Consider the following 23854-nt stretch of genomic DNA (forward strand, 5'->3'; position numbering starts at 1 on the left):
TGTTTGGTAAAGGTTCACCTACATCATTGTCTTTAAGAAAGTCTGTCAAAGGGGGCAGCATGCAATGCAAGCTTGCTTATTCCAACAAATCCATGCTCTAAAACATGGTGGGTATCCTGTTCTGGGCCGAGGGCCACATTTACCCATGGTTGCCAATGCTCTAAGGGCTGCATGGCAAAGTGCCCACGGCTGCAGCAGACAACTAAGTCCGAGAATAAAACTCTAGGATGCAAACAAGGGAAATATGACCCTGTAGCTTATTGGATATGTATGTGAGTGCTGATTTTCACTTCATTTATAGGGAATCATCGGATCCTGAATACAAACACTACACTTCACAGGAGGAAAAAAAAATGAGAAGAAGAAATAGAAGACAGTTTCATGAAAGCAATTTATCGGAAATGTAACCTGGGCAGTGGTGTGTGCGTTTGCATGTCATTGTTTTCAGGAGACTTGTTGTTGTGAAAGAGCATGTGATCCCTGATTGGAAGGTTTCCTTTGAGAAGTAATGAACTTGATGGAGAAATGGTCACCAAAACAGCAGCGCTATGGGTAAAAAGCAGGAAATGAGTAGCTATGCACAGTTGCAAAGAGCCATATAAGATAGGATTTGGGGTGTAGATTCCCCCCCATTATTTCTATGATAATCAAGCCTGGGGAACATTCAGGTCACTTATCCCTTCAGCATCCTGTACCTGTGCTTAGAATATCAGAATAATGTTTCTGCCTTTTGGCTATATCTCATATCATTCCATTAACTTCTGCGTACCTGAAATCATCTGGGACTGGCCGAAGATGTGGGTACTTCCTCTGAAAGACTGCCTCCTTCCCTACAGACTCTCTTGGGTGCTGAGATCAGCAGAGGTATCCTTTTTTGGTAGTCCCACCACCCTCAGAAGCTTGGGGGTGGTGGCCCAGGAGAGGGCATTCTCTGTAAAACTCCTTCCCCACTCAGGAGCATCTGGCAACTTCATTGTATAACTTTCAGTGAATGCGGAAGATTAACCTCTTTACCCTGGCCTTTGACACCTGAGATGTATATTTTTAGGACCCACCCTATTTTCTGCAATGTTGTTTGGGTTGTTTTAATTATGTGTTTTAAAATTGTTGTAACCTGTCCTGGGACCTCTGGGTGAAAGGTGGGTAATAAATTCTAATTCTAATCATACAGTAGGGCCCCACTTCTCGGCTCCCTGATTTTCGGCGTTCCGCTAATACTGCGCCAGTGGGGCGATCAGCTGGAGGGGGGGCTGGAGCTCCCCGCACTCCAGCTGATCGCGCCGGAGGATCTGATCTTCTCCTCCTCTGGTGTGATCAGCGGGTTAGGTTCCAGACCCCTGCACTACAGCTGATCCACTTTTTGGCAGTTTCCGCTTTTTGTTGGGGGTCTGGAACCTAACCTGCCATATGAATGGGGACCTACTGTAACAACAACAACAACAACTACAACAACAATAACAATAACAAAGTCTCCAGCAGGTAATCACGCTATTGGCCGACAGCACATGATCTCCTGCATATAATTTAGATTGGTGTGATACATACAAAATAGAAACAAGCAAATCAAAACAAACAACACAACACAACAGTACTAAAAGAGCAGACCTAAGGGCACATTCACACCAGACAATTATTCCACTTTTATTCCACTTCCCTTATGATGGTCAGCGACCGTAACAATAAAGGTATATATTCCACTTGAAACAGCCATGGCTTCCCTCAAAGAATCTTGGGAAGTGCAGTTTGTGAAGTGTGATGAGAATTGCTAGGAGACCCCTATTCTCATCCCAGAGCTACAGTTTGCCGGAGAGTTTTAACAGTCATTTCCTTTCCCCAGAAAACTCTGGAAATTGTAGCTCTGTGAGGGAAACAGGACAAACTACACTTCCCAGCATTCCTTGAGGGAAGCCATGACTGTTTCAAGTGGAATAATAGTGGAACAAACATCTGGTGTGAATGTGGCCTAAATCAGGACAGCTCCTGATGCCCCAAGGGAAATAGCAAAGACTATGTATCATTTGTGGAACTGGCCATGGCTCAGTGGCAGGATATCTGCTTTGCATGCAGAAGATCCCAGGTTCAATCTATGGCATGTCCAGTTAGGGCTGTGAATGTTCCCTGCCAGTCTTGGAGAACTGGCATCTTGGAGAACCTCTGCCAGTCAGTGTAGACAATGCTGAGTTAGATGGTCCAATGGTCTGACTCAGTAAAAGGCAGCTTCCTATGTCCCTATACAACAGCTCACCTTCCGTAATCAAGAGCCTGTTTAAATTGGGTGCAGGTTCTGCAAGTTGTTAAATGGAAATATCCAGAGGGGGTTTACCATTGCCTCTAAGTTGTTAAATATATATAGGAAATTATGCCATCTGTTTCCAATAGGATACACAGCAAATTTGGTGAAGTCATGAAGACAAACCTGTTTTGACAAAAGCAGTGAAATGTCAAGAAATTGTATAGATTCCTCAAAAATCGTATTTCCACCTCAAATAACACTCTGAAATATTAATTTAATAAACCACATGCTGATGCTCACACTCTGATTCAGAAAACCCACAATTCATTCTTCAGATACTGTAGTTTCATAAACAATGAAAAACCCATGCCCCTTCACAATCACCATCTTGTTTGTTATTGTAGATTCTACCCATTTTATTTTACTTTGCTTTGAAAAAAAAGAATGTTTTGGTCCGTTTCTGCCATATTGTTTGTTCAGCTCAGTTACTAGAGACATAAAGAGAAATTAAGGCTGCAATCCAACACCCCCTCCTTATGCTAGGCTATGGGGTTTTTTGGACTGAATGGTGGCATCCCTCCACTCACTGCTATCTCAGCCAGCTTTCCACCACCGATGGAGTGAAACTTGCTTCCCTCTACCAGAGCAGACCTTCCCCATCTGCCTGTTGAAAGTGCAGGCAGATTGAAAGCCTGCTAGCAGTATCTCCACCGGCAGATAGCCCCAAACTGAGATGTGCTGAGCGTAGGGGAGGTCCAGGATATGCTGGATTTAGAGCTGCTCTCGCAGCTAACACTGGCTAGTATGGGGCCTGATATGAGACCAATCACTGCAACAGCCTGGGATGGACAATCGGTGTGTTCCTCGCTTCACCCACCGCTACTGTGTTTGGCTGGGCTGCGGACGCAGTGGTAGCTTTGGTGTTCTGCAGAACCTTGACAGTGGCAACAGGTTTGGATTGCAGTCCAAGCATTCCCAAAGCTGTTGGTGGTGATGGTGGTGGTAGTGATATGATAATGATGATAAGCCACCACAACAATCAACAACAGCTTAACTCATTTTACCCTGTGTCTACTCTATTGCACAACTTGTCCCACATGATGTTCGTAGATCAAGAATCAACAGAGTCATACAGAGAATCTTAAAATATAAGAATTACAAACAGAAGATCTTTGGAAATATAGATGTCCTTCCTGAAGTGTTATAAGATAAAATAACAATATATAGATATGTATAAGCCAAAAGGAAAGAAGAATTAAAAACAATGCAACAGTAGATTATTCTGTTCTATTCAGATCTAAGGATTTCCAAAGCTGTTCACCAGATAGTAGCAATAGTAGTGATAATAACGGCAATAACAATAATACACAACAATACAACAACACTTCTGTCCCTGGAAAACTGGTAGAAAGTATTATTAAAGCTAGATTAACTAAGCACATAGAAGAACAAGCCTTGCTGAAGCAGAGCCAGCATGGCTCCTGCAAGTGAAAGTCCTGTCTCAGTAACCTATTAGAATTCTTTGAGAGTGTCAACAAGCATATAGATAGAGGTGATCCAGTGGACATAGTGTACTTAGACTTTCAAAAAGCGTTTGACAAGGTACCTCACCAAAGGCTTCTGAGGAAGCTTAGCAGTCATGGAATAAGAGGAGAGGTCCTCTTGTGGATAAGGAATTGGTTAAGAAGCAGAAAGCAGAGAGTAGGAATCAACGGACAGTTCTCCCAATGGAGGGCTGTAGAAAGTGGAGTCCCTCAAGGATTGGTATTGGGACCTGTACTTTTCAACTTGTTCATTAATGACCTAGAATTAGGAGTGAGCACTGAAGTGGCCAAGTTTGCTGATGACACTAAATTGTTCAGGGTTGTTAAAACAAAAAGGGATTGCAAAGAGCTCCAAAAAGACCTCTCCAAACTGAGTGAATGGGCGGAAAAATGGCAAATGCAATTCAATATAAACAAGTGTAAAATTATGCATATTGGAGCAAAAAATCTTAATTTCACATATACGTTCATGGGGTCTGAACTGGCGGTGACCGACCAGGAGAGAGACCTCGGGGTTGTAGTGGACAGCACGATGAAAATGTCGACCCAGTGTGCGGCAGCTGTGAAAAAGTCAAATTCCATGCTAGCGATAATTAGGAAAGGTATTGAAAATTAAACAGCCGATATCATAATGCCGTTGTATAAATCTATGGTGCGGCCGCATTTGGAATACTGTGTACAGTTCTGGTCGCCTCATCTCAAAAAGGATATTATAGAGTTGGAAAAGGTTCAGAAGAGGGCAACCAGAATGATCAAGGGGATGGAGCGACTCCCTTACGAGGAAAGGTTGCAGCATTTGGGGCTTTTTAGTTTAGAGAAAAGGCGGGTCAGAGGAGACATAATAGAAGTGTATAAAATTATGCATGGCATTGAGAAAGTGGATAGAGAAAAGTTCTTCTCCCTCTCTCATAATGCTAGAACTCGTGGACATTCAAAGAAGCTGAATGTTGGAAGATTCAGGACAGACAAAAGGAAGTACTTCTTTACTCAGCGCATAGTTAAACTATGGAATTTGCTCCCACAAGATGCAGTAATGGCCACCAGCTTGGACGGCTTTAAAAGAAGATTAGACAAATTCATGGAGGACAGGGCTATCAATGGTTACTAGCCGTGATGGCTGTGCTCTGCCACCCTAGTCAGAGGCAGCATGCTTCTGAAAACCAGTTGCCGGAAGCCTCAGGAGGGGAGAGTGTTCTTGCAGTCGGGTCCTGCTTGCGGGCTTCCCCCAGGCACCTAGTTGGCCACTGTGAGAACAGGATGCTGGACTAGATGGGCCACTGGCCTGATCCAGCAGGCTCTTCTTATGTTCTTATGTTTAATTCAATTCACCCATATTGGCCCATACATTGTTCCTAGTACAAGTAACAAGAGTCAACAGGGTCATATAGAGAGAAACTTAAACAATTAAAAGCACAAGATATTTGGAAGAATTATAGACTTCCTTCCTGGAATTCTATAAGGTGAAATAACAAGGGTGTTTTTTTTTTTTTTAAAAAAAGGACCCATCTTTTAGATAGAAGGAATTTAAAAAATACAACAGTTAAAAAATAACTACCAACTTTCGAAGAGAGGATTTATTGGATGCTCACCTCCAGGGCCCTGGTTTGAATCCCAATCTAACGAGACTGACCAAATGTCACTCTAATTAGATGGCGATAAAAGATCCAGCACAAAATGAATTCCATGGTCTGAACTCAGCTCCAAGTGGACATTTGTCTTCATTACGACCTCGGCATATGCTTGGCACAGCCTGGACTTCTGTCTTTAAAGAGGCTCATAAGTTAATGAGTGGAAAGCCTGAAACATTTTGCCTGGGTGTCTGGACCTCAGGCTTAGAAAACACAGTATGGGGGGGGGTCATTCCATCCATGCACTTTTTTTCCTGCTGCTTGCCACTCCAGGTGGGCTTCCTGTAGTTACTTTTTCATTTTAAATTGCCTGACAAATAGAATAGATTGCCAAGGCAATAGGCAGTCCCATTCCCATAGATGCGTCTCCTGGAACACAGACTGACTGGCTGTGCTCCCTTCCCTCTTATCTGATAGAATCATAGAAGAGTAGAGTTGGAAGGGACCTATAAGGCCATCGAGTCCAACCTCCTGCTCAATGCAGGAATCATATTGTTCCAATAAGACCAGAGATTCGATGATTCAGAGTGAGGGTTAAGGTGGCCAGTGCCTCTGGAATCCAAAGTTGGGCGCCTTTACTGCTGGCTAAAATGCTTATCAGGTTTGATGTTTTAACTCAAAAGTGGTTGTCCCTAAAATGATCTTAATTCTTCCTTTTCTTATTGCTAGTCACAGTTGTTCACATTCACTGATTAATCAGTCTCCAATCTTCTCCTGCTGCTTCAACAGCCACACTTCCCTTGTATTCATTCTTCTTCTTAACTTATTCCACACCATCATATGGTGGATGTGATACCCCCCCCCCACACACACACACTATGTAGCCAATTAGATTTAGCTGTCTGTTGACTTCACTAAGGCCAAATGAAGCTCATTAGAGCAGCCTGAGGGCCGCATTCCCTTTGGGCAGCTTTCTGGGGGCCACACACCAGTGGTCGGTGGGACTAAAGGCAAAACTGGGTGGAGCAATGAGTGCAAGGGTAGTTTCTACCCGCACTCACTTATCCTCTCTCTCCTCCATCTAGACAAGTGAGAGGAATTATCAGAGATCAGTGACACATTCTGGCTAGGCAAAAGCACCCGTGGTGTGAAGGAGGGCCAGTGAGAGGTTTGGTCTGGGGATAGGGGGTATGGCCCGGTAAGAGTTCTGAGGACCAAACATTGCTCCCCACCCCTGCATTAGAGTGAGGGCAATGTTTTGTGTACCAGCCACATGAGTGATCCCAGCCAATCATGGGTGGACCTCAGAATTTCTCAGTCCTTTCACAACAGTCCTCCCAAAATTGCTAAAAAGGGCCCCCCTTTTTATTCCAATGTAGCATTTTGTGAAGGTCTCCACCCCTAATGTTGGATCAGCACTAGGCATCTAGTTCTTTCTGGATGACAGAGCTGCTGGTCTGTTATCTGTTGAGTTTAGGCTCTGCCACTGCAGATGGTCAAAAAGCATAACTCACAGCTGCTAGCTCAGAAGAGGTCAGTTGACACGGTGGACCAAAGGAGAGTTACTTGGCCCTATGAAGCCTGAGATGTGCCTTTTCTCTCAGTCTGGGAAACCCAGTGATTGCGCAAAGACCAAGCTGTCCTCAGGTCATCTCTTACCTACATATCTTTTCACCAGCTTCCCTGCCTCTCAGAGTTCTGTCTGGACCAGCATCTTCTGTCCAACACTTACCAGCCAGATGCTGTTTGTTTATTTCTTTACTGTCCTTTAATTAAGAATGTCAGAGAATTCCGACAACAACAAACAATTCAGACACTGGAGCGGAATGTGCAGGTGTTTGTTTTTTTGTCCCATGTCCTGAGCAGAAATCAATCCAGCAAATACAATTGGTATTTCATGTTGTTGCTTTCAGTCAGCATATGATAAATAGTTGATTGTGCTTGTGTTTTCCCATTTGCATTGTGTTTCCTTTGCTCTGAAATGAATGGGGAGGAATAATGTAATGACAACATAACTTATGTAATTAATTATGTCAGTTACGTGATTTTGCCACAGCGGACAGTGGGATGAATAACATCATTTTGGGTAGAAGACGGACTGCAGCAGAACAGAAACAGCACCAGGCCCGACGTTGGCTGAGGACCCTTGAGACTGAGAGGAGCCCCTGCCGTTGTGGCTGGGCAACTGTAGTTCCTGCTCTATGGTAGCATCGGGTTGCAGGGTGTGTACCGCTTGACCTAATGCTGGTGCAGATCGCAGAGTGGGAGTCCTCCTCCCAGGAAACATCCCTCTGGCCCCATCGCATCCTGCATTGCACCGCTCCCGCCGCCCAGCATCCATTACCTTTGAGCAGGGTAGTCATCCAGGGTCTCAAAGGGTCTTAGACTCTTTACCTTTTGGGGAGCAGGGTCTCTATGTCTCCAGCATCCTGCAAGCCAATCAGCATGAAAGGGGAGTCTGTTAGCCACTGAGAAGAGTCTTATAATATGCTTCCTTGTCCTTTCCTGTGGACTATAGCCAATCAGAGTGAAAGGAGGTGTCAGCCACTGAGAAGACTCTTCTCAGTAGCTAACACTCTACCCTTTCATGCTTACTGGCTCCCAGGGATGTCTGTTGTTGTAGTAGAAGCCATTAACAAGGATCTCATTCTCAGCTCAGCAGCAAAAAGGGTCAGGGATGGCTGTGATGAACATGAAGAGACCCTGCACTTCTGAACTTGCCATTACTTTACTGCCTTTGAGGACCTGCTGCAGTCTGGTGCCAGCCCTGAACAGCACTGTTTGAGGCAAATACAGGGCAAAATAATGCCTTCTTACACCCCTATCTTCAATATAAGGATTACCAGGACAGTTTACAATACAAATTATAATAATTTAAGCATACAATAAAATCAATCCTGAAGTTGGGTATGAAGGCAATGGCTCTTATCTGATGTTTGGATCTCTCTAAGTAATATTCAGATGCATATTTTTGTAATTTGGAGGTCTTATTTAACTATCTTGCCACATAGTCGTTGTGGCACGCCTATGTTCCATGAATTTGTAAAATCCGCTTTTAAAGGAAGCTAAGCTAGAACACCAAATCTCATGGCAGTGAATTCCAAACGTCTGTGATTTTTGGTCTACTGACAATTAATTTTATAAAGGGACCGTGAGTTCTGGTATTATGAAAGGCAGAGATGTTTCTCTTGGCCTGCTTTCTACATTCCCCACTCAAAAGATTCCACGACAGCTAACCAGAATCAGCTCCCTTTATTTGTGAGCAGAACAAACTGTTACTGGGTTAGACCAGCACTAAGATAAGCTGGAACCAGGTCTTGCAGCAGCCAACTACCCATCAGTGTAGTGATGGGGTCTGGCAGACCTCACTGGACAAGGCATACTATAGGATAGGTGCCACAACAGAAAAGGACCTACCCCTCATGGACACCAGCCCCAGTTTCTGGGACTGAGGGATTTGGAACACAGAAGGACAAAAGGGAATAGGTAATTTCCAAGACAGTCAGTCCTAAGCCATTAAGGGCTTTATATATTAAGACCAGCACTTTGAATTAAGCTCAAAAATGAATTGGCAGCTAGTATGAATCACGTAAAACCAGCATGATAAAATTAAGTCACCTAGTTCTAAGTATGTGTGTGTGAATGTCTGGATCCTGAGAAGCGTAATATTGCTACCTCCGTGCACTCCACATTGGGCCCCTCCTTGCATAATAGTAATAGTAATAGTAAGAAGAAGAAGAAGAAGAAGAAGAAGAAGAGAAGAAGAAAAGAAGAAGAAGAAGAAGAAGAGAAGAAGAAGAAGAGAAGAAGAAGAAAAGAAGAAAAGAAGAAAAGAAGAAGAAGAAGAAGAAGAAGAAAGCAAATGTGTGGGGAATAATTTTGGCTCAGCATAACATACAATAAAGCACAATGCCTCATTTAAATGCCTTGTTTTCCTCTGCAAGTACTCCATTTCTCGTCCTCCAGTGATTCCAGCTGCATTCACTTTTGGTTCTGCACTGATTCCAGACTTGCCAATTTCATCTGATGGCTTATCAGGAATCAACCGATGGCCATAAAAATGGACTTTTGTTTACCCTGAGGAATACATTCCATTCTGTGCAACCTTCCACATGCCAGTGCTGAGTGAGCCCAGAAGCAAAAGTGGATGCCACAAGCAATGTAAATGTTACCTTTCTGCAGTAGGCTAGTTTTCACGAACTCTAGCACAGTCCTCTTCATCCTTCCTTGAGGAAAGCAAGCATTATCAGGGTTAAAGGCTGCATTCCAGCCATGCAAAAACACTCAAGGAGGTTGCAAAGAAGGGTCACTGAGAGGTGTGGCTGGGGAGAACCCTGAGGGCCAGACAGAGAGGTTATGAGGGCCACTTCCAGCCCCTAGCTCCCATTTCTGCCGAAACGAAATGATCCAGGAACACTGGAATACATAAGATGTATGAAATTTCTCTTATCCACACCCACTTCTCCAATGACACTGCTGAGAGATAGCAGTCCCTGGGGCACCATGCTAGGATGCAGGCTGCATTGAGACATGGGGTTTACTGTATTAGTTTTACCGGTTGCAATGGTAGCACTTCCTCTCTGTTTTCTAACACTCCTTTCACACTGCAGTACCTGTCGCCTTATGGAACCGTGGCTTTTTGACCAATATACCGCCATGTCACACTAAATTTCATTCATTCACGCTAGTAGGCATGGTGTGACCCAATAATGAACATCAATGGACATGTTGCTACTCCCCCACCCTTTCTGCACATGTGCGGAAAACTGGAACACGGACAGCTTTTGGAATTTGAATTTTGTGAGACAGTTTGCCAACAAATGTTTTTTTTAAAAAAATGCATATACTAGGAGAAGAAAGGATTCACTAGAAAAGGCAATAATGCTGGGAAAAACAGCAGGGAGTAGAAAAAGCGGAAGGCCAAACAGGAGATGGATTGATTCCATAAAGGAAGCCACAGACCTGAACTTACAAGATCTGAACAGGGTGGTTCATGACAGATACTATTGGAGGCTGCTGATTCATATGGTTGCCATAAGTCAAAATCAACTTGAAGGCATATAACAACAACAGGAGAAATTGTGCATAAAAATGAATATTTGAGTGAAAACAGCATGCAAAAATAAACTCTTTGATCAGAAATGGCTTGCAAAAATATGTACATTACTCAAAACTGCCTGCAAAAATGTGTTTATTAGGATAAATTCACACTAAAATCCTGGAGAATTTTCATGAGGATTTTTTTTTTTAATCTCGAATTACTGCAGAAATGTGGAGAACTAAATTTCTGGGGGGAAATAGAAACTGAGAGAACCAAAATTGTCAGATATTTCCATCCCTAGCTGGTGCACAGCCCTGATAGAAACCTCTGAATTTTGTGTGGAATATAGACTGCTGTACAACGATGCAAACCACACCCACTTTTGCCTCTGGCCACTCCCACCACTGGCATGCACCACCTGGAAAGTTACCCATGTTGGAATCTGGATCTCTGGCTGAAAGAGATTCTCCATCCCTGTTCTAGACCATTACAAAAAGAAAGGTAAATAATTTCTGAATGGCATATGCATAACCCCAACTATTGTTTTTCTGTCCCAGTGTCACCCACCTGCACCAATCAACATGGACATCCAGACCATAGAAAATGGAACTTGGCTCTTCTTTGAAATCTTTGCCCGATTTCACCACCATCTAGTCTTCTCTCTCCTCCCTTTTTTCCCTCCTGTCTTTTGTTTTCCTAATTGAAATTCAGAATTCTGTAGGGGATATAGATGATTGAGACATTAACGAGTCCGACAGCTTAGCTGTGTGGCTTATTTTTTTGTCTTGAGTAATAGATTTATTTTTGCAGGCTCCTGCTGTGTCTTCTGCCTGCTACGATGATTGTCATTAGTTGCTGTTGCTTTGCTCTAGAGAGCATAGGAGGAGGGGTGGGGAGTACGGAAGATGTGTTTGACAGTTATGTCAAAGCCACTAGGAACATCAGAAAGTTCAAAAATCTACTAGCAGGGCCTACCTTTTTTTCTCTCTCAAAGAAAAGAACCGGCCAGATGTTAGAGGAGCAGGCATGGTTCCTGCTCCCCTGTGGGTTCATCCTATGCCATTGCAAAATCAACATCTTCTCCCTCCTTCAGACTCTGACACTGGTGTGGCTCTTTCCATATCATCTTCCACTGATGACAAAATAACAGCCAGCAATTTCATGATGGTTTTCTTCCCCTGCTTTTGTTTTTCTGCCTCATTGACAGGGTGCTTCAGAAAGTGGGTGGGGAACTTGTGGCCCTGCAGATGCTGTTGGACTGCAGCTCTCATCAGTCCCAGCCAGCATGGCCAATGGTCAGGGATGAAGGGCCATGAGTTTCCCATTCCTGCTTTAGACTTTCTTCTTTAATGGTGGAAATGTGGGAGGATAGGATCCCGAAAACACACGCGGTGGGGTTGTGAGAAAGGGGGGAAAAATAATAATTCTGGGTTGAGGTACAAAATGAAATGGGTAAGATCACTGAATAGACGGTGCAGCTAATGCCAGAACTAGCACAGTTCAATGTATTCATAAACAAAAACACTGGGTTGTGAAGTCAATTTGCAAAATGCAAAGTTACAGATAAACAGGTATTTGGAGTGATGTATGGTGGGTGGGGTGTGGACAGATGTTATGTATAAGGTGTATACAAATCAATAAAGTATATTTCTTCTTCACAGTTTGTCATTCTGATTAGTGGAGGGTGAGCTTACCTTATCGTTGTGAGGTGGCTGAGAGGGCTGTGTGTATGCATCTTTCTATTAAACATTTCTCCAGTAGTTTATCAGTCAACCTCTCTTCCCGGGGAACTGGGAATTATAGCTCTGTGAGGGGAATAGGGGTCTCTTAACAACTCTCAGAACCCTTAACAAATGACAGTTCCCAGGATTTGTTTTGGGGAAAACCATGACTGTTTAAAGTGGAATCATATTGCTTTAAACGTATAACACAGATGGGTCCTAGCTCTATATTGTCTACACTGACTGGCAGCAGGCTCTCCACAGTTTCAGACATGGAGTCTTTCCCAGCTGTACCTGGAGCTGTCAGGGATTGAAACTGGTCCATGCAAAGCATGTGCTCTGCTATTGACCTTCCCCAAAAATCCCCACAGGAGGACTGACCTCATGACATCTTCCCGTGAGCTTTAACTGAGGTGCAGGAATCCAGGCAGCTTACCACTCTGTGCCATGGAGGGTCCTGAAAAAAGGTTTAAAAACATATTAAAAAGCAATTCCAACACAGTCGCAGACTGGGATAAGGTCTCAACTTAAAAGGCTTGTTGAAAGAGGAAAGTCTTCAATAGGCACCAAAAAGATGACAGAGATGGTGCCTGTCTGATATTTAAGGGGAGGGAATTCGATAGGGTAGGTGCCACCTACATTTTGATAATGTCAACATTTTTTCTCCCCATTGATAATTTCAAAGTTCAATTTTGTTTTTGATTAACAGAGTCAGTGTGGCGTAGTAGTTAAGAGTGTTGGACTATGACGTGGGAGACCAGGATTTGAATCCCCACATAGCTCACTGGGTGACCTTGGGCCAGTCACTACCTCTCAGCCTCATGAAAACCCTATTCACAGGGTTGCCATAAGTCAGAATTGACTTGAAGGCAGTACATTTACATGATGGACGATGGTCAGGGGGGGATACATTTTCTGTGCAAAGCTAGTTCTTCACTCTTGTGTTGGCTGAGTCATATGGGCTGGTGCCACACCAAACAGCATGCCCACTGCTCCAGCATCATAAGTTTCAGCTCCAAATCTCCTTCAGGTTTGGGATAGGATATAAGGAGATGTCCCAGCAAATGCCAATATACTCCTTTTCTCTTCCTGGTCAACCAAATGAACAACTATGAGTGTCTTCTAACGAATGGCCAATGCAACCAACGCAGCCAAGGAATTTAAGGATACAGTCTTAAAATATTGAATGTGGTCCATGTGGCTTTTTCAGAGCACTCCAGGTGTAGCAATTTAAATGGCAGCCTATAGTGTGGGCTTCCCCACAATATCCTTGGGTGATGCTACAATGGAGACACTTTTAGGAAATATGAACACACATCAAAGTGGTCCAACACTGATCTGACCATGCCTGTTGCTGCCAGGATTCCTCCATGTGCCCTGCTAACATAGGAAAGACCCATCCAAGTGCAGTATACCAATGCCCTCCTCAACTCTGGGGTCTGCCTGGCATGCAGAAGTATCTCACTGGCTGGGACAGAGCTGCTATGCTAGCTTCCCAGCAGATGGGCCATTGCTACTTACCAGGAGGGAGAGGGGGAGGTGGCAGGGAGGTCAGCAAACACACTGGCAGGAGCACCAGATTGACTCTGCTAATGTGTTTGCATTGCATCAGACTACTTTCCTCTCCTCCACCCCAGTAAGCGATAGCAACCCATGTCCTGGGAGGCTATCATAACAGCTCTGCCCCACCTGGTCAGCTGCTTGTATTGGCACACACATTCTTCTCCTCTTCTCCACAAACTTACCAATCGGAAGACTGTCATTCACTCCCATCTCAACATTTCTCTCCCACTTTGACATGTTCATGGTGAGGCTTCACCACCATAAGTACACGCTTATGTAGATACCTACAAAAACGCACACATGCAACAGTAGATCATAGTGGCATTCCTGAGCACAGGAAAACGTCACCATTTGAACATGCAAGTGCCCCTTCTGAAAGCAGTGACAGACGTTGCCTGAGGGCAGTGTTGGAAGAACATTCTCACTTGGTCTCTCGCCACAGCTGTCTCTCATATGGTTCTCTAGCAGTTGATAGGATTTAATCAGAAGGGATGGCCCAAGACTGACAAACATGGCTTCTATGTTCAACCTTTTGGAGACATCCGTCGGGGCTAGTGTGTGCCAATGATGCCATGGCAGGCCTTTGCAAAGTCCTAGTGAGGCCTCTTGGTGTCATGGTCACATTCTGAAACCAGATGGAACCATCAGCAGAACTTGGCATGCCTCCTTGAAATTTCACAAGAGGTTCTATGCAAGCAAAGCTCCCATATCCAGCCAAAATTCCACCTTGGATGAATTTTACCAGCAGCTGTATTTAGCTGTCTCTGGATTTCCTATCTCATTTTATTTCCAAGCAAAATTTCTAGAGCATCCAATTTCAGCATATGGTTTTGTGTATGTGTGTGTGTTTGCAGTTTGAGACCCACATTTTGACCTGGATTTAATTTAAAATATGCATTTCCAGCTGACATAGCAAGAAGCTCATCTTTTTTATACACTCCCTAATTTTGTTGGGCCCTTGTAAAGTTTCATCAGATAGACCTCAAACCGTATGATGATAACATTGAAATGCAAGTCACAAGCTTTAATTAGGTACAATCAGAAATCATGCGGTGACTTCATTAAGTATCATTAAGAATGATCAAAATATTGCTCTTAGGAAAAATACATCAAAAGCATGCATTTACACATTGATTAAACAAGATCTGCAATTTCTAAAAAATCTGGTGTGAGGAGAAAGGGGGAAGAAAAGAATGTAGCAAATTAAGTGCTCCTATCCTACTTAGCAACCAAGGGACTGCTTAGCAACCAGAAATGCTGGGCGGGAAAAAAGATGGCAGGGTACAAATTCTCATTCTCTTTACAAATGGATAAATAAGTAAGAGATGCCAAAATTGTACAATAGAAAATGACAAGGTTCTTCTTTCCTGCCTCAACAAGTGCAATTTCTATTTCATGAATAATGGTACATGTTTATGTGAAGTTCTGGAACAGAGCAAATAGCCTTTTATGGAGTCAGAATATTGGTCCATTTAGCTCATCGACATTGACTGGCAATAGCTCAACTGGATTTCAGACAAGGGACATTCCCAGACTTACCTGGAAATGGCAAAGACTGAACCTGAGAACTTCTCCATAGAAAGTATGTGGTCTACCACTGAGCAATGCTCCCTCCCAGACTGACATAGCCAATGCAGGTAGATACAGTATAAATGAGGGGTGGTTCAGCCCATGGGCCTAATTCAGCCTGCCACAGATCCTACTTTGGCCCATGAGGACATTTTCCTCAAACCACACTCATCTTGCCTACACCTGGGATCACATGCAATACCAGGTGAGGATATGGCTGTGAAGGAACAATGAGGAGCTTAAAGCGAGTTCTAGAATGCTCTTTTGCAAGCAGGGTTTTATTTATTTTATTTATTATTTGATTTATATCCCACCCTTCCTCCCAGCAGGAGCCCAGGGCAGCCCAGGGTTCAATGACTGGTGCTGACAGCAAGCACCAATAGGGAGTTATCCCACTGAAGGTCACAGTGATACATTTGCAAGAGTACTGGGGTGTGCAAGTGCCAACAATTGGTTGATTGTTGCAAAGCACTGTGCCTTTGCCTGCAGTGTTTTGATGTCAACCATGTGAGCAAAGAAGAATAGGTCACCTGATGCCATTGTGATATCACAGAGGGAGGACAGGTGGAAAACCCCACCTAAGTGTCAGAATTGCCCTTTGGGGACTGAAAAAGATAAGGATCTGGCCTGCCAGATGGATCCAGTTCCCCAACCCTCATATGGCTTGCAGGATGAAGCTCAGGTAACTGGGGAGGGGAGCACAGGAATGAGCAAAATGGAGCAAAATATCTCAGTGGGAGGGGGTTGAATCTTATTGCACATGTTCCTGGGATTCATCCAGCAACTTTAATTCCTCTGGGGTATGTTCCTCCTTAGCTCAGAGAGAAGAACACTGCCACCATGCTTGCTTTCTTTTACAGTGAGATCCCTTTCTTTCATGGACAAAGACCGGTCCTCAGATATGTGTTAAGACACTGATAATCTCCCTAGGCTGGCATGTGGATTACAGAAGCCTCCTGATCTAACATTCTGTACGCTGATGACATGCAGCTCTACTTCTCCTTTTCATCTTCCTCAGGTGAGGCGGTCAATGTGCTGAACCGTTGCCTGGACGCGACAATGGACTGGATGAGAACTAACAAACTGAGACTCAATCCTGATAAGACTGAGATGCTGTTGGTGGATGGTTTTTCCAATCAGATGGTGGATACATATCCTGTCCTGGATGGGGTTACACTCCTCCTAAAGGAACAGGTTCGTAGTCTGGGAGTCGTTCTAGACTCTTCCCTGTCACTTGAGGCTCATGTAGCCTCTGTGGCACGGAATGCATTCTACCAACTTCGATTGGTAGCCCAGCTACGTCCCTACCTGAGTAAGGAGGATCTTACATCAGTAGTACATGCTCTGGTAACCTCACGTTTGGATTACTGTAATGCGCTCTACGTAGGGCTACCTCTGAAGATGGTTCGGAAGCTACAGCTGGTGCAAAATGCGGCGGCCAGACTGCTAACAAGAACGAAGCGGTCTGACCATATAATACCTGTTTTGGCCCGCTTGCACTGGCTTCCAATACGCTTCCAGGCCAAATTCAAAGTGTTGGTATTAACCTATAAAGCCTTATACGGCGCGGGACCTCAATATCTGTCGGAATGCCTCTCCCGCTATGAACCGGCTCGTACACTACGGTCTGCTACGAAGGCCCTCCTCCGGGTCCCGACTCATAGGGAGGCCCGGAGGGCAGTGACAAGATCAAGGGCCTTCTCAGTGGTGGCCCCCGAACTATGGAATAGTCTCCCCGAGGAGGTTCGCCTGGCGCCGACACTATCATCCTTTCGGCGCCAGGTTAAAACCTTTCTCTACTCCGAGGCATTTTAATTTTTTGTTAATGATTGTAATGTTTGTAATTTGATTTTAGCCTTTGCTGTTTTTAGACTGTGAAATTTTATTTTAGACTGATGTTTTGTATTATATTGTATTTTATTGTATCTATGTTCACCGCCCAGAGAGCTATTGCTAGTCGGGCGGTATATAAGTTTTAAAAATAAATAAAAATAAATAATTCTAAAGCAGGGATGGGAGACCATTTTGGCTCCATGGGCCACATCCTTATGATCCTCGCAGGCCAATTTTGACAGGGGGGGCAGGACCGCCCACCTGTCAGTCACACGACACCATGATTACATGGTGGGCTGTCCTGCCCATCTTTCAAAATCCCTTGCATGGGATTCCAAACACCTGACAGCCAGACGGCTTCCCCCATGTCTGTCCTGTCTGATCCTCTGGCTGCTTGAACTGAGCAGGACTCATCAACTGGTGAATGGGGATTAAATCCTGTTGCCTTGGCTGCACGATCCTGTTCCTTGCTCCTCCTGCCCATGAGGTTGGCTGATGGGCTGGTGGGTGTGGCTAGGGGAAAATGGCCACATGGACCAAACTGGACCCTCTGGCCAGCCAAGACTGGTCCATGGACCAGAGGTTCTCTACTCTTGCTGCAAATCCTCAGAAGTACTGGAGGTGATCAACACAGCTTCCAAAGCTAAGAGTTTTTCCCAAAGTTGCAGACCTTTAGCCATGTGAAGGAGTTAAATTCAGAGCCAGGTCTGTCCCCTCTCCCACATTTAATAATTTTATTATTTATTTATTATTAACAGATTAATAACATGATTAATCATTTTCATTTCCCTGTCATGTGATCAGATGGAAAACCTGTTCAGTTTTCATGCATACTTTTTTCAAAGGGAAAAAATCACATGAATTTGGCAATGCATTTTTTTAAAAAATTGCAAGAGCGACAGCAAAGTACGTAATTCGCACTGTCTGAAACAATGTGTGAACCGAAACACAGCAGTTCTTCAAAATTTGCACCACTCAAAATGTTGCAATGTAGAAACTGATGTGGAAACATGGCGGACTGGGCTTAAGTCTGGAAAAATGAGACAACTGAAATTGACAGATTCACACATCTCTAGTTGACAACCTTACCCACAAACAAGGCTGCTGCTTCATTCGCTGGGGAGGGTGTCCATCATTGCCCATCATCATCAAGGAGGCAGGGCTTGCCTTCCTGCCTTCCAATTCAAGGGTTGAAACTAGCACTGTACTAAAAGCTGTCCTCCAGTTTTGTGGAAGTTTTCTTCACTTACAAAAATGAAGAATTTCCAATTCTATGACCTCTTCTATAGGGTCATGAGAATTTTTTTAATACTCCGGTTTCGGATTGAGCTTACTTTATTACTGTGAGAAGGTTGAGTGTGATGTGTGCTTTTCATCCAATTAAATACTTCTCCTGCACTCCGCAGCCTCCCCAGCTGCCTGGACTTTCTGACCTCAAAAAGAACTGAAACAAGGAAAGCCAGGGAAGCTGGCCACTGAGCACCTGAGATAGGTGTGCACACTGATTTTGTTTTTAGAAAAAACCCAACTTTTTACCTTTTTTTTTAAAAAAAAGAAAAATCTGCAATGATTTTATGAGAACACTTAAAAAAATGATAGGTTACAGACCAACAGTAGGTAGTACCCCTATCTTTTTTCATTTCGTTTCATTTTTAATTTGTATAGCACCTTTCTACATCACTGCACTCAAGGTGGTTTACAACCATAGAAATGACAAACATATACAGCAGTAATCATACTATTATCCTATAATGCTACAAAATATAAAGTAATACAAAATAAGCTTAAACAACAAATGTTAGAAAAATACACAATAATAATATACAGTAGGGCCCCACTCATACGGCGGGCTGCGTTCCAGACCCCCACCTAAAAGTGAAACTCACCGAAAAGCGGAACTCTTCAATAAAATGGACTCCGGCGCCCGAAAAATGCCTTAAAAGTGGAACAAGCGCCTTATGAGTGGGGCCTTACTCTAATTTTAGCCCCCGTATTAGTGGAATGCCGAAAAGCAGGCTGCCGAAAAGCGGGGCCCTACTGTACAAGAGTAGCACCAATACAGATTACTATCAGTCCCTTCTGCTTCTAACATACAATAAATAATAAATAATAAATAAATTTTATTTTTCAGCCGCCTATCTGTCCGGATTAGGGGCACTCTAGGCAACGAACAACAAGAATAAAAGCAATACATATAGATCAACATAATCAAATTTTAAGCTAAAAAACCATTCATTAAATCAATTGTAACATAAGTTAATCCGTCCCAATCTTGTAGGCCTGCCTGAACAGCCAGGTCTTCAAGGCTCGGCGATAGCTGGACAGGGAGGGAGCATGTCTGAGATCGAAAGGGAGAGAGTTCCAGAGGGTGGGGGCCACAACAGAGAAGGCCCTCTCTCTGGTCCGTACCAGCCTAGCTGTTCTCACCGGTGGGACCGAGAGAAGGTCTTGCGAGGCTGATCTTGTCAGGCGGCACAATCGGTGATTCTGGAGGCGTTCCTTCAGATATACTGGGCCGAAACCGTATAGGGTTTTAAAGGTCAACATCAACACCTTGAATTGGGCCCGGTAGACAACTGGTAGCCAGTGAAGATCTAATAACACTGGGGTGATATGATCCCAGCGACGGCTATGCGTAATCAAGCGTGCCGCCGCGTTCTGTACCAGCTGTAATTTCCGGACCATTTTCAAGGGTAACCCCACGTAGAGCACATTGCAGTAGTCTAAGCGAGAGGAGACCAGGGCATGTATCACCTGAGGGAGCAGGTGAACAGGAAGATAGGGACGCAGTCTCCGTATCAGATGTAATTGATACCAAGCTGCCCGGCTCACTGCTGTAATCTGAGCCTCCATGGACAGCTGGGAGTCAAGTATGACCCCAAGACTGCAGACCTGGTCCTTCAGGGGTAAACTTACCCCATCAAGCATCAGGTCAGTAATTCCTAACTTCCTTTTATCTCCCACAAGTAATACCTCAGTCTTGTCGGGGTTCAGCTTCAGCCTATTCTCTCCCATCCATCCACTTACGGATTCTAGGCACTTGGACATGGTATTCACAGCCAACTCCGGTGAGGACTTAAAGGAGAGATAGAGCTGAGTGTCATCTGCGTACTGATGGCACTGCAACCCAAAACTCCTGATGATGGCTCCCAGCGGTTTCACATAGATGGGAGAGAGGATAGAACCCTGTGGCACTCCACAATGAGGAGGCCAAGGGTCTGAAACCTCATCTCCAATGCCACCCGTAGCTGCCTATCCAAGAGATAGGAACGGAACCACTGCAAGACAGTGCCTCCTATTCCTAATCCCTCTAGGCGGTTTAAAAGGATACCGTGGTCAACGGTATCGAAAGCCTCTGAGAGGTCCAGGAGGACAAGGAAGGTGTATTCACCCCTATCCAATGCCCTCCACATATCATCTACCAGAGCGACCAAGGTTGTTTCCGTACCATGACCAGTCCTAAAACCCGATTGGTATGGATCTAAATAATCCGTTTCCTCCAAGTGTGTCTGTAATTGCGCAGCCACCACCCTCTCAATCACCTTGCCCAAGAATGGTAAATTAGAGACTGGGCGAAAGTTGTTTAACTCTTGGGGATCCAAGGACATTTTTTTTTAAGATGAGCTTTATTACCGCTTCCTTGAGGGCTGATGGCATTGCACCCTCTTGCAAGGATGCATTCACCATCGCCTTGATCCCTTCGCCCAGTCTCTCTTTACAGCTCATGATGAGCCATGATGGGCAAGGATCAACCAGACAGGTGGTCGGCTTCACAGTACAGAGCACCTTGTCCACTTCCTCAGAGAAAAGAGGCTGAAACCGATCCCAACAGACCGGAATGCAACTGGCTGACTCTGGCCCACTTCCTGTCTCCACGGCGAGCGGAAGCGTGCTGTTCAGACGTTTGATTTTATCGGCAAAGTGTTTAGCAAAAGTATCACAGGAGATTTTAGAATGTTCCATGGGTTCCTGAGCAACTGGACCGACCAGGCTTCGGACCACTTGGAACAATCTCCTGGGACAACACTCTGCCGACGCAATAGAGGTAGCAAAGAATTTTTTCTTTGCTGCCTTTGTTGCCACCTGTTAGGCAGCTATTGCTGCTCTAACCCATGTCCGATCATCTTCAGTGCAAGATTTCCGCCACCGGCGCTCAAGTCGTCTCACCTCCTGTCTCAGACCCCACAGCCGTGGTGTATACCAAGGTGCCGTCTGAGTTCTGTTCAGGGGGAGAGGACGTTTTGGAGCCACCCGGTCCACCGCCCTGGCGATCTCCTTATTCCACTCCATCACCAGGGATTCGACCGGGTGACCTTCAGTCAGCTCCATATCCCCCAGAGCATTCAGGAATCCTTTGGGCTCCATCAGGCATCTGGGGCGGACCATTCTAATAGGTCTTTGTCCCCTGCGGAGGGCGTGCGGCATCGAGAGATCTATATTCACCAGATAGTGATCTGACCATGACACGGGGTTAGAAGAATTCACCCCCATTTTCAGAGCACAATCCTCCCCTCCCAAGACAAACACAAGGTCGAGAGCATGACCGGCTACATGGGTAGGCCCTATATTACTAAGGTGCAGATCCCAGGAAGTCATGGTTTCCATGAAATCCCGAGGGGCTCCTGTGAGGACAGCCTCGGCATGTACGTTGAAATCCCCCATCACCACAAGATTCGGGGAGAGCAATCGCACAGCCGAGACTACCTCGAGCACCTCAGTCAGGGATTCTGCTGCGCAGCGGGGTGGGCGGTACACAAGCAGAATCCCTAAACTGCCCTTTGGGCCCAACCTCCAGTACATGCAATCAACAAACTTGGTCTCGTGGAGAGGGGGTCTGGCGAAACACAAAGATTCCCGGTAGATAACTGCCACTCCCCCTCCCCGCCTCCCAATCCTCGGCTGCTGTGCATATCGGAAACCGGCTGGACACATGGCCTCAAGTATAGGAGCTGAGGCCTCATCCAGCCATGTCTCCATAATACACACCAGGTCTGCGTCCTCATCCAGGATCATATCCTGGATGAGTGATGTTTTCTGTACCACAGACCTGGCGTTACACAACAGCAATCAAAGATTGGATGGAGTTCTGCTTCCCCCAGTTATCTTCTGGTGGTAAACAGGCCTGGAACAAGGGATGGATATTAAGCATCTATCCCTAGTTCCCCGATGCCGGCTTGGCCTGCTACCCACGCCCCTACAGAATCTGCCGTCTAGCATTTCAATATTGTGGCCCCCCACCCCCCCACACTAACCCCCTCTGATCTACACATAGCTCCCTCCGGTACGCCGACAGGCAGGCCTTCTCCTTCGGTACAGTAAAAACAGTAAAACAACCCCCCACCCCCCAAAAAAACGAAGCAGCAAAACAAAACAAAACAAAAGACAAAAACTCAGGCCACCTCAGCCAGCCAGCTTATTTATCCCTCCAAAGAGGGACAGGTGATGGAAATTAGTCACAGCTGGCTGGGTACCTGAGACCTGGTCCTGCAGGAGGCACGTCTGCCAGGCAGCAGTCCCACTGGGAAGGGTGGTGGACCCTCTCAGGGTCCTGGCTCTCACCCAGGACTCCATCCATCCATCCTGGCTCTCACCCAGGACCCAAACATAGCCCACCCTCCAAGTCTCGCAACAAAGAAGGGACCTGGGAACTGCTCACATCATCTTAAAAAAAATGTACAGCTAGGAGAGAATCCTGCCTGAAAATCTGGAAAACAGCTGCCAGTCGGTGCGCTAAATAGACCAATGGCCCAGCTTCCTATGTTCCCACAAACACCCTCTGGCGACCTCAAAAGTGGCCTTGGTCACATTGGAACCCCTGCATCCAACCCATGAGGATTTCACTGAGGTTCTCTCTCCCCCTTGATAATTTTTTGAAATGTAATTTCTTTTCTCATTAATTGAGAACTGCCGGGAACAAAAATTGATGGAGAATATTTTGGCACCGAACAAGTTCAAACTGAATTCCTGAAGAAGGCTAATAAGGAACAGAAAATGAAATAAATGTCCCTGCCAGAAATGAAATAAAACAAAAACTTTTCAAGCACACAACCCTGCTTCCTACCTTGCTGATGCCCACATCCAGAATAAAGATGCTTGCATTGAGTTCACTGGGCCCATAACTTTATTAACATTAACAAATGAGATTTGCAACAAATACTGTCAGCTGAGCTGAGTGGGAACTGGCTAGAGCTGCCTTACACTCTCCCCTTGAATTTCTCATTAACAACTAGCATAATTTGGCTTTGAGCCAGAAGTTGTACAGGGTCTGCTTGAGCCTCAACTGGCCACGTCTTCATGGCATTTCGGGGGAGCGCTCCTGAATAACTACCCCCTACCGAGTCCCAAGACTCTGATTGTAAGAACATAAGAACATAAGAAGAGCCTGCTGGATCAGGCCAGTGGCCCATCTAGTCCAGCATCCTGTTCTCACAGTGGCCGACCAGGTGCCGGGGGGAAGCCAGCAAGCAGGACCTGAGTACACTCTCCTCCCCTGAGGCTTCCAGCAACTGGTTTTCAAAAACATACTGTGTGTTCCAGGCAAGCTCTGAAGGCCATCCTTTCCCTACTTCGATGTCCCAAACCCCTGAGTGGCAATTCTAGGGAATACACTTTTCACCAAACTGGGGTCTCCAGACATTTACCAAGTAGCTCTTTTCGTAATCTATTTTCTTGCACTTTCCTGCAGAAGTGATCAATCCATTTAATTGGTTTGTACTACCCAGGATTATAGGACAATCCCCCAAGCATCAGTTTAAAGTAGGAATCTGTTTCTTCCACCCCAA

The sequence above is a fragment of the Rhineura floridana genome, chromosome 1 (assembly GCF_030035675.1).
Source record: "Rhineura floridana isolate rRhiFlo1 chromosome 1, rRhiFlo1.hap2, whole genome shotgun sequence".
Taxonomy (NCBI): Eukaryota; Metazoa; Chordata; class Lepidosauria; order Squamata; family Rhineuridae; genus Rhineura; species Rhineura floridana.